We start from the raw sequence: 6507 nt of genomic DNA on the forward strand, positions 1-6507 counted from the left end.
AGTAAGATCGGTATGGCAACTGAAGCTATTGACCAAAATCAATCAACCAATTCTTCATCAATGAGCAACTCCCCCATTGATGATGGTTCCATTCCCTATTACTTGCATCGCTCGGATAATCCAGGCTTGATCATTGTCTCACTGCCATTATATTGTTCTATGATGATTGCATTATCAATGAAGAATAAGCTAGGCTTTATTCATGGTTCCATAACTCGGCCAAAAGGCAATGATGATTTGCTTAAATATTGGACCCGCAAAAACAATATTGTGATCTCGTGGATTCTTAATTCAGTTTCCAAGGAGATCTTAGCTTGCATCATATATGATGATTCTGCACATGAGATCTAGATGTTGAAACAATTTCAAATTTGGGCTTCACATTCGATTGTTTATTTTACGGGTTAGATCTATGGCTCATAATAGTATTTGTGATTAGACCAAAATTTATTAAGTAATCAATTGGGCCTTTTACGCCTTACGGGCTATGTTTTATAGAATGTGGTAATTTTAAGTATGTGAGCCGAAAATATATGTAAATCCTAATTGGAGTTTCAGTCGTAATGGGAAGGCTCAATAATTTCCTATATAAAGGCTAGGCCCCTCTCCTCTCCATATTGTTTTATTAACTTGTTCCATTGACAGCTAATATTTTGTAAGGAGTAAGGAGTGGAAGATTTAGCTATTATTATTTATATCAACGATGGCTTCCGCAGGTACGAATTCGATTTGTCAATTTATTATTTTGTGATTTTTTATTCTTAGCATAATTACAATTAAATTCAACAATTGGTATCGGAACTTACATGCGAAGATCGGATTCCTTCATAAAAATAAAAACAACATTTTATTTTTTCAATTCCTGCCTTTGAATTATAAAAGGTTAACACGAGCCAATAGCAATATTGATTCGGTATTGGTATCCTCCCTGTTCCTTGCCCTAAATTACAATCCTGTTTTGACTTCTTCTAAGACCCGACAAAAAAATTTCGTCTGTTAAGTTTGAGATGAAAGATCTTGAAGAAGCCTCTTATGTACTTGGCATTGAAATATATCATGATAGAAATCGTGGCTTACTAGGACTTTCTCAAGAGGCTTATATACGACGTATTCTAGAAATGTTCAATATGCAAAGCTGCGCACTTGGTAATGTACCTATCATAAAAGGAGATAAGTTTAACAAAACTCAATATCCAAGAAATGAGTTACAAAGGAAATCTATGAAGATGATTTCATATACTAGTGTTGTAGAGAGCTTGATGTATGCTCAAGTTTGCACTAGACCAGATACTGCCTACGCAGTCAGTGTCCTTAGCAGGTTTCAATCGAATCCGAGACAAGAGCATTAAAAAGCAGTTAAGAAAGTTATAAGATACTTGAAGAGAACTTAAGGTTATATGTTTACATTCCAGCACTCAAATCCTCTTGAGGTGGTAGGCTCGTCAGATTATGATTCTGCTGGATGTGAAAATGATTTAAAATCGACCTCAGGTTATATTTTCACGTTAGCTAGTGGTGCTATCTCTTAGAAAAGTGCTAAACAGATTCTAATGGCATCTTTTATTATGCAAGCTGAATTTGTGGCATGTTATGAGGCTACAATTCAAGTCATTTGGTTAATAAATTTCATTTCTGGGTTGAAAGTTATTGATTCCATCTCAGAACCAATAAGTAAATTTTGTGATAATAGTGCAGTAGTGTTCTTTTCAAGGAATAATAAAAGTTTTGGTAGGTCAAAACATATTGACATCAAATATTTGATGGTTAGAGACAGAGTCAAAGAATGGCAGACGAATATAAAACATATTAATATAGAAGCAATGACTGCAGACCCTTTGACTAAAGGACTCACTCCAAAACTCTTTAAGACACATGTTGCTAATATGGACATTGTGTAAACATTTGATGTTTTTGGTTAGTGAGAGTTATTTATGTTAAAGAACTGTGTTTTGGGCTTGATCCTTTTTGCGGGGTACATAGGCAACCCATATATTTTCGGATACAACCCCTTCTAATAATAAAATATTTTTTCTCTATCCATGAACTATTTTGAACATGCATTTGACTTATGTCTTTCTATTATGATGTATTGTGATCTCGAGATATGATAGATAAAGACATAAGATGAGTTTCTTTTAGAGACATGTGGCTTCATTTTAATCCGAAGCATTATGAGGATTGATATGAATTAGCACAGTTTTTTATCAAATTTGGTGCTAAGTTCATACCACATACTACCATATTGGTTGGAGGATGGTGATCCATATCGATAAGAATGTTGGCATTTGTAGCTGTTGAATGATCTTACATCGCTTAATTGGAGTGATGACTTCTATGTTCGGTATTAATATTTTTGTTGGACCAGATCATGTTGAGTAAGGTGTCATCATTGGAGCTATACTTTTGCGGCCACTTATATAATCTAACCCGGGTATTAAAAGTTTTGTTATAACAATCAAATATTTGTCCAAGTGGGAGAATGTTGGAATAATTCCAGGTTTGGGCTTCACATTTGATTGCTTATTTTACGAGTTAAATCTATAGCTCATAATGATATTTGTGATTGAGCCAAAATTTATTAAGTGATCAATTGGATCTTTTACACCTTACAGGCTATGTTTTATAAAATGTGGTAATTTTAAGTATGTGGACCGAAAATATATGTAAATCCTAATTAGAGTTTCAGCAGTATTAGGATGGCTCAATAAATTCCTATATAAAGGCTATGTCCACTTTCCTCTCCATATTGTTTTATTAGCTTGCCTCATTGATGGATAATACTTTGTGAGGAGCAAGGAATGAAAGATCTAACAGTTATTATTTATATCAACGGTGGCTTCCGCAGGTATGAATTCCATTTATTAATTTATTATTTTGTGATTCTTGATTCTTAGCATGATTACAATTAAATTCAACACTAGATAGATCTCAAAGAAAGGTACCAATAGAGAAATGGTCCTTGCATTTTTTGGCTGAGAAGAGAATTGATTAATCTCACTTGGGGACAATCTTCTGTGGGAGTGTATTTTACAAAATTGAAGACCAATTGGGAAGAATTAAGCAACTATAGACCTGTGTGCTCTTGTGGAAATTGTGAATGTGGAGGCACTAAAAAGTTAGTTGATCACAATCAGTTGGAGTATGTCATGTCGTTTTTGATAGGATTGAATGATTCATTTGCCCAAGTTAGAGGCAAAGTATTGCTAATGGATCCCATTCCTCCATAAACAAAGTATTTGCACTGGTGTCTCAAGAAGAGCTTCAACTAAGTGTCAATACTATTGACAGGACATCTAATCCTATGGCTTTCTATGTCAGAAATAACGTCAAGTAATATGCTACTAGGCAATCTTATACCAAACATTAGAGGAAAGAGAGACCAATATGCACTTACTATAGATATAGTGATCATGCCATTGGTAAGTACTATAAGTTACAAGGTTATCCAACTTCAGGCCTTTGCTGATTGGGGTTCTAGCCTTGACACAATAAAATCAGTTACAGGATTATGTTTTTCCCTTGGTGATTCTTTGTTGTCGTAGAAAGCCAAAAAACAAAGCATTTTATCTTGATCTTTTGCTGAAACAAAATACCAAGCCTTGGGTTCAACTACTAGTGAGCTTATCTGGATTCAACAATTACTTCATTACATTCAAGTTTCATCGCCTACTCCTACTTTAATATTTTTTTATAATTAAGCCGCCATACACATTGCTACCAATCCTATATTCCATGAGAGGATCAAGCATATTGAATTAGATTGCCACTTCATTCGAGATAAGATCACTGGTGGATTTGTCAAATTACTTCTTGTTCGCACTCAGCATCAAATAGTTGATATATTTACTAAGCCTCTATCGGCAACTTCTTTATTTCCATTAATGTCCAAGATGGCCATTATCAATCCCCATAGTCCATCTTGAGAGGACATACAGAATGTATGGAATCGTAGAAAGCTAGAAACAACTGAATTGCAGCAAGTTGGGAACAGCTACAATTAGTTATGATGCACAGCTGGAAGTTAGTTTGCTGTTAGAGTAGTTGTGGTAGTTAATGGTGTTTAAAAAATAGATTTGATTGATGATTTTAAAATCAAACTTACCAACCTTACCAAAAATTAGATAGAATAACAGCAAGAAATAGAAGAATAAACACAACATAAATGATATTAAAACGCCAATGAAATTGAACATCCGGTTAATGTTCGTCTCTACTTGCATATATTTTAGATACAACTATGTATGGACTTAAAGTTGCTGTTTTATATTCTTTGAAAATGATATTAAAGTTTCCTACTGCAGACAAATGTGGTTAAAGAGTTGGAGAACTTGAAAGAGGCAGTAATGAAAAGCGAAAACGATTGCGGAAAAGACTTGAAAGAGGCAGTAATGAAAAACATATTGTTGAATACTTGTCAGTTCGCGTAAATGAGCAAAGAGTGAAAAATCTGTTACAATCTCCTTATGTGCCATTCCTGTGATTAAGTATATACCAACATTAGTTTTTTGGGGCTATTTTGTCTAATGGCTATTATAGCCTTCCTGGCATTAAATTTGGGGATAGGGTTTTGCTCCTCTTTGTTGCCCCAAGTAGACGTTACAAGTACTTTTTTATAAAACTCATTGAATTCAAGACACAAAATCTTACTTTCTATAGTGGATAGAAAATGTGAATTAATTTTTATGTTATTTTAATACCTACTGGTGCTTTGGTTATTTTGGCAGGGTTCTTGAGAGAGTTCATACTTCATTTGTGGAGTCAGTACCATTCAAATATGAATAAAGCTACTTAAATAGGGGCATTTGATAAGGTGGGGTCTGGCTGCATTTTTTTGTTTTCTAATTGTCAATTTAAAAAAAATGACACATGTCACACTATTAAAAATTCCGTCATTGAACATGTTCATGTAGCAGGCTTGTTCAAATGTATTGCAATCTTCACACTATTTCAGATTGTTTATTTAGTTTTTATGCTTTGGAGTGACTTGGTATCATTGATAAGACATGAAATGTTATGATTTATATCCATTAATTCTTGCATTTTAATGACTAATTAACACCTAAATATACTAAGTACCCTTATATTGTGATTTAGGTTGCATTTGGATGATCATGACATAAAATAGAAGGAAAGAGCAAAAAAAAGGACCTAAATGAAAGAAATCAAAAGTTCAAGGACTAAAGTGAAGATATCCAAAAGTTGAACCAGAAGGCGAAATGAAGGAGTGAAAGATTTGAAGGTCAATTGATGGAAGATTTAAAGTGTTGGAAGAAGGAAAACAGGAGAAAGAGACCAAGAAAAGAGAAGATGAAAGCTCAAAGACCAAGTTGCAAATAATCCCTAGATGAGACGAGCAATGGAATGAAGATTCAAGAGTATTAGAGGTCAAGTGGACGAGAAAAAAAGTCAAAGGGATGAAATATAATCAAAGTAAAATCACACATCAATTTCCAATTGAAAAGGTTATGCACCGATTTTTAGCATCATATTGGGACCCATTTTTGACATGGTAAATGATCGAATTGGAAGATAACATCTGAAGAAAATTGTATCACTTTGAGTTAGTTTTCCAACGCACTTTGAATCACCTCAATCAGGCATCGAAAAGGAAAGTTACAATTAAAATACTGAAAGCTGTTCGACGAGAAAACGGTTGTTCATGTGGTCGCATAGTTTAAAACCAATGCGGTCGCATTCTGACCTTCAGAGAACTTTTGTGCTGCAAATCATTGTTCTATGCGGCCGCAATACTTATAACTATGCGCTCGCATAGTTCATTTTCGACACGCAATTTTTAGTTTCCTAATTTGAATCAAATACTTATGGAAACAATCTTGTACAACATATATAAGCCTCAAATCTCATCCAAAACAGGGAGAACGCCCCCAACCCTATTTTTCTCTCTTTGTGCTCAAGATTTATGATGTGCAACTAATTTCTTTTGCTTGATCAAAGGAGATGGAAGCCTTGGAACAATTATAACTGTGAGATACACATTATTTTTATTGATTAATTCATATGCTTAGTATTAAATCTTCTTCCGCAATCATTTTTATAATTATTGTGTTTGATTTCTAGAGTGCACGCTAGGTTATTAATCTCAATAATCTATAGCTAAGATGAATTTCAAAAGTGTAATTGTTGATTGGTTTAACTTATGAAGCAACTAAGATTGATAATTTGTTGTTTGGAAATTATTAAATCTTAGATAGAAGATTTATCTAGATTAAATGCAAATGCTTTGATTGTGTTATCTAGTTCATTGATTTCTATAATTCGCAAAGCCATTATTAAATTAAATTCTCGCGCTTGTCTAGGATTGTTTGATAATGAGGATTAATTAGATCGCTTGTTTTCTAATTAATTAAAACTAAGGAGAAATATGAGAATTGTTTCGAATGGAAATTTTAATTTTTCACAATGAATACTACAATTATGAAATGATGAATATTTGTGGATCAATGACTGGTTATTAATTTCCAACGATGGATGTTGACTTAGATCGAT

This window comes from Olea europaea, unplaced genomic scaffold (genome assembly GCF_002742605.1).
Source record: "Olea europaea var. sylvestris unplaced genomic scaffold, O_europaea_v1 scaffold1506, whole genome shotgun sequence".
Lineage (NCBI taxonomy): Eukaryota > Viridiplantae > Streptophyta > Magnoliopsida > Lamiales > Oleaceae > Olea > Olea europaea.